Source organism: Melozone crissalis, unplaced genomic scaffold (genome assembly GCF_028551555.1).
Source record: "Melozone crissalis strain CALT ecotype California unplaced genomic scaffold, PUWL_Pcris_2 ptg000218l_1, whole genome shotgun sequence".
Classification (NCBI taxonomy): Eukaryota; Metazoa; Chordata; class Aves; order Passeriformes; family Passerellidae; genus Melozone; species Melozone crissalis.
This window is the reverse complement of record NW_026535981.1, coordinates 1510314-1516313: the sequence shown is the minus strand read 5'-3', so window position 1 is coordinate 1516313 and position 6000 is coordinate 1510314.

The window sequence follows — 6000 nt, the reverse complement described above, 5'->3', positions numbered from 1 at the left end:
TAATGGTTATCTGCTGCTGTGGGATGCAGCAGGTGCATCTGTGATTGGTCTCATGTGGTTGTTTCTAAGTAATGGCCAATCACAGTCAGCTGGCTCGGACTCTCTTTCCGAGACAGAACCTTTTGTTATTCATTCTTTCTTTTTCTATTCTTAGCTAGCCTTCTAATGAAATCCTTTCTTCTATTCTTTTAGTATAGTTTTAATATATTATATATCATAAAATAATAAATCAAGCCTTCTGAAACATGGAGTCAGATCCTCATCTCTTCCCTCATTCTTGGGCCCCTGTGAACACGGTCACACACCAGGAGATCATCGTGGAGCAAGTGGCGGGTGGTGGAACCAGCAGGAGACAGTCTCACCAGCACTGGGAGGTGATGGGGGCACCACTGGGAGGTGCTGGGAGCACTGGGAGGTGCTGGGAGTACTGCTGGGAGGTGCTGGGAGCACTGGGAGGTGATGGGGGCACTGGGAGGTGCTGGGGGCACTGGAAGGTGATGGGAGCACTGCTGGGAGGTGTTGGGAGTACTGGGAGGTGATGAGGGCATTACTGGGAGGTGCTGGGGGCACTGGGAGGTGATGGGGGTACTGCTGGGAGGTGCTGGGGGCACTGGGAAGTGCTGGGAGCACTGCTGGGAGGTGCTGGGAGGTGATGAGGGCATTACTGGGAAGTGCTGGGAGCACTGGGAGGTGATGGGGACACTGCTGGGAGGTGCTGGGGGCACTGGTGGACAAGTATGAGATGGACCAAGCCCTAGGAGATGCTCCCATCGTGGGATGATGACCCCACCCTGTGGTGGTGTTTACAGGGGTCTCAGGACAAGGGAAGACATGAGAATGCTGACTTTATGTTTCAGAAGGCTGATTTATTATTTTATGATATATATTAAAAGAAAATTATATATTAAAACTTATTAAAAGGATAAAAGAAAAGATTTTATCAGAAAGTTGGCAGAAAATAGAAAAGAATAGAATGATAATAAAATCTTGTCTGAGACAGCTGGACTGTGATTAGCCATTAATTAAAAACAACTACATGAGACCAATCAAAGATGCACTTGTTGCATTCTACAGCAGCAAATTTATTATTTTATTATATATATTATATCAAAAGAAAATTATATATTAAAACTTACTAAAAGAATAGGAGAGAAGATTTCATCAGAAAGCTAGTAAAGAATAGAAAAGGATAGAATGATAATAAAATCTTGTGACTGACTAGAGAGTCTGAGACAGCTGGACCATGATTAATTAAAAACAACTACATGAAGCCAAACAAAGATGCACTTGCTGCATTCTACAATAGCAAATAATTATTGTTTACATTTAGTTTTTGAAGTCTCTCAACTTCTCAAGAGAAAAAATCTTAATGAAAAGATTTTTCATAAAATATGTCTGCGACACCACCCTGTCCTGGTTTGGAATGGGAGGAAAATTCAGGGAAGGGATGCAAAGCTTTTTGTGTAACTAACGGGCTGCTGAACCACTGAGAAGCTGGGAACAACTCTGTGAAGCACACATGTTAAAAACCAAAAACCCCCAAAACTCTCTCTTTCGTTTCCAATCAACAAAAAAGCAGCAAACTCCAACCTCAACCCCCATCTCAGCCAAACCAAGTGAAACAGCGTCACTGTGATATTTTATGGAAAATCCCTTTGCCAGGATTTCTTCTCCTGGGAAGCCTCAGCTTCTCCCTGTTTTGCTGCTTTGGAATGTGATTTGGAGAATTGATTACCCAGCATGTGAATTGTTTTTAATTAATGACCAATCCCAGTCCAGCTGGGTCGGGACTCTGGTCAGTCACGAGTTTTATTGTTCATTCTTTTCCAGCCTTCTGATGTATCCTTTCTTTTTCTTTAGTGTAGTTTTAGTATATAATTTATTTTAATATAATACTGAGGGAACCCAGGAAATTCCTCTGGCTGCCCTGGAGGGCTCCAGCCCCTGCCTGGAGGGCTCAGAGCCCTTGGCACAGAGCCCAAGACCCCTGTGCCTTTGATTTAGCCCTTGGAAAAAACAATTACCAGCCTTTATATGAAGGATTACAAGTCAAGAGAGTTTAAGTAGAATACTAGTTAGTTTGTCATGGGGCGAAAAATAGATTTTTGAGATTTTTAGAATGAGGGCTTGAAGTCCCAAGATACAAGAATTTAAGTGTGCCTTGTCCTTCCTTCCTTCCTTCCTTCCTTCCTTCCTTCCTTCCTTCCTTCCTTCCTCCCCTTCCCTTCCCTTCCCTTCCCTTCCCTTCCCTTCCCTTCCCTTCCCTTCCCTTCCCTTCCTTCTTTCTCCATATTTTAAGTGTTGTTGGCATTTTTAGATTGGTTTAGAGTAAAAACTCACCGTCTAACCTAGGTGATAAGCATTTAGAAGTTATTGTAAATATTGTACACGTAGCTTTTAGCATAAAAAGATAACACCACCCCAAGGACGGGCAATGTGCCTCAACCCAACCTGCCAGACAGACCTCGGTGAGTAAAAAAAATTATAGATAAAAAACCAATAAACAACCTTAAGAACAAGAATAGAAGAGTTCTGACTCCTTCTTCTACTGCCGGGCTGGGAAAAGAGACTTTCTGACACATCTTGGGGTCACTGTGATCAGCAGAAATTCTGAGATAATAGAATATAATGTCATAAAATAATAAATCAGCCTTCTGAGCACATGGAGTCAAATTCAATGTAATGTTAACCCTTCCAGTGCCTCAATCCTCTCTCAAATGAGAAAAAAACCCAAAATACAAACATGTAAAAGAACAGCATAAAGACATCAAAGCTGGTGTAGAAGAAGTCCCAAATAAGGAAGAAAAAGAAATTATTTGCTTTTTAGAGCTAAAATCCTCTTATAAGCTATAGAGAAAAGACTCTTTTTCCTTATAGCACATAAAGCTATAAAGAGATAAAAGTGTATAAAGTTGATAGCAAAAAAAAGGCCTCCATACTAAAATAAACAAATGCTAAAATAGCTGTAATCCTAGAAAAAGTTAAACAGAAAAAAGGCGTACTCCTATGCTTCGGGAAAAAAAAAAAGAAAATCTCTATTCCTAAAAATAAAAATAATTTTAAAAATAGACAATAAAGAGAATTTTCACCTTGAAACAACATATCTTTAAAACAATACCCCCTAAATCAACATAACCCATCAACAAGCTATAAAAATGCTTATAACAATAAGAAAAACTTCATCATAGCAAAATTCCCCAAACAACTGCTGTTTGTAACAAATTAAGAACCACAAAAAACCTGTTTCCTTTGTCTCTTATAAAAAAGTCTCCATAACCTTAACAAAAAAGACTTCTCTCCCTCAATAAACTAAAGAAAAACTATTTTAAAAGTTATAATCTAACTAAAAATCTTAAGTGTAATTTCTTTACATTATCAGTGAGGAAGAAAAGTTGTGAGAAGAAGAAAAGTGTTCTAAAAGGTTTGTTTTAGTTCTTACTACATTTTTCCTTCTAATTACTTTTAATAAAATTTTCTTTGTACCCTCTTGAAGTTTTAAACCTGCTTTACCTTTCTCCTAATCCTATCTCACAACAAAAAGTAAGTGTATCAGTAATCAGCCAACACCAAATGTACCACATTCTTTAGTACATCAGCAAAAAACAATTCAAATTAAAAAAATCTTAAATTAGCAAACCTAAACCACAACACAAAATTGGTGTTTCCACCCAATTTCAAACTAAAACCACCACACACCCTGCACCCCAGGGGCTCTCCTGAACCTTCCCCTCACCTGGGGTTCTCCAGGGTGACATTCCGGGTGCTGTTGGATATCTGGATCTCCACGGTCCTCTCCAGGAAATTCCACATCTTGGCATGCGATTGGCTGCTCCAGGGGGACAGAATCTACTCCTCCAGTCTGGGGTTTCCTCAGCTCTGGGATCTTGGCCTTGGAGACAGAATTTTCTCAGCTCTGGAGTCTCCTTGAATCCGTGATCTTCTCACTCCAAGGTCTCCTCCTCAGCTCCAGAGTCTCTTTGTTCCAAAATCTTCTTCTTTGATCCAGGATCTTTTCCTCAGCTCTGGGGTCTCCTTGGATTCAGAATCTTCTCAGCTCTGGAATCTTGTTCCTGTCTCTGGAAATTTCTTGGATCCACAATCTCTTTGGATTTGGAATTCTCTTAGATTGGGCGTCTCTTTGGATCCAGGGTCTCCTCAGCACTGAAATCTTCTCCTCTGATCTGGGGTCTCCTTGGCTTCAGAATTTTCTCAGCTCCAGAATCTTGCTCCTGTCTCTGGAAATTTATTGGATCTGGAATTCTCTCAGATTCGGTGTCACTTTGGATCCAGGGTCTCCTCAGCACTGAAATCTCCTCAGCTCTGGGATTTCCTCAGTCCCGGGCTCTCCTCAGCACTCCTTGGATCCAGAATCTCCACCTTGGTCTCCTTGGATCCAGGTAGACCCTGGATCCAGTATCTCCACCCCAGCCCCCAAATTTCCCTGTGGTCTCCCCCTCTGAGCACCTTCTGGGTCTCCACTGGTGCTGGGAATGTCCTGGGGCAGGCAAATCCCTCCCCTGGCTGGAAAAATCCTAAATTACAGCTTCCCGGTGGTTAAATAGAACCAACTTCCTGGTGGTGAATCCGGGGCAAAGTCCCCCAGGGCCTGGCACCTTTGGCTGGGGTAACTGGTTTAACTGGCTGAATTGTCTAATTGATTTCTCTAATTTATGTAATTTAATCCAGTCTATCTAACTCAGCCGGTTTAAATGTGTCACTGACATCTTTTCATAAAAATCCTTTCTTTAGGATTTTTCTCCCTTCTGAGAAGCTGTGGCCTCAGCAACAAAATGTAAACAATGGTTATCTGCTGCTGTGGAATGCAACAGGTGGACCCGTGATTGGTCTCATGTGGATGTTTGGATTTACTGACCACTCACAGCAGAGCTGGGTCTCTGTCTCTGCTGAGACACAGATCTTTGTTATTCATTCCTTTTCTATTCTTAGCTTAGCTAGCATTCTGAGAACTTTTCTTTCTATTCCTTTTAGTATGGTAATAATGTAACATATATCATAAAATAATAAATCAAGCCTTCTGAATATGAGGTCAACATTCTCATCTCTCTCTTCACCCTGAAAAACCCTTGCAAGCCCTGTAACAAATCTGCCATTCCTGACAAGTCTGGCTGGCCTTGGCCTACTGAGGCCCTCACCTGCTTTCCAAACCTTGGAGCTCTGTGCTTTCCTTCCTATGGAAAAGAACTGTCCTTCTAATCCAGGTGCCCATGGCCACAACTGGGATTTCACTTCCAGCATTCCCTGTTGTGACAGACTGGAGGAGATTGTTGGCTCTAAACATTTTGTGTGCGAGGGAGGAAGGGGCAGGTCCAGCCTTGCCCTGCCCTGTAATCCCAGCCCTGCCCTGCCCTGTGACCCCAATCCCCCCAGAGCCTCTATCCCAGCCCAGCAGTGGCTGCCAGTCCCTGGCACAGCACAGGGAATGCTCCACAGCCACCTCTGCAGCCCCAGCCCAGCTCCTGAGGGATCAAAAGACCCCAAGTCCCACCTGGGGGAAGGGCCCAGGAAGTCCAAGGGGTATTTAAGGCTGATCACAAGGCAAGCACACATCTTGACCCTACCTCCTCTTGGAATTTCTATCTGAACACTGCTGGAACCCGGGAGTTGTTAGCTGTGTGTGTGCTTCTCTGTATCTTTTAAGCCAACAAACCCAAGAGAAGGCACAGTTCCATCAAATGCAAAAGTCATCCCTCTGCTGGATATTAAATCCACTTTCCACAGCAGACAGCCTCAGAGCAATGGAAAACACCTTCTGTGCCCAGCACAGATCCCAAGGTCTCCCCAAACCCTCCCTGCCCCAATTCTGCCCAGATTTGCTCTTTGCACACACGAGTCACATGCTGAAGTCAGGAGCTCCCTCCATGCCCAGAAGGAGAAAAAGAGAGAAAGGGGATGAAGAGCTCTCCTGTGCAGAGACAAGCCCCAAGTGCTCTGGGATGTCCCAGCACTATCTGATATGTCCCACATCCCCCAGAGATTTCC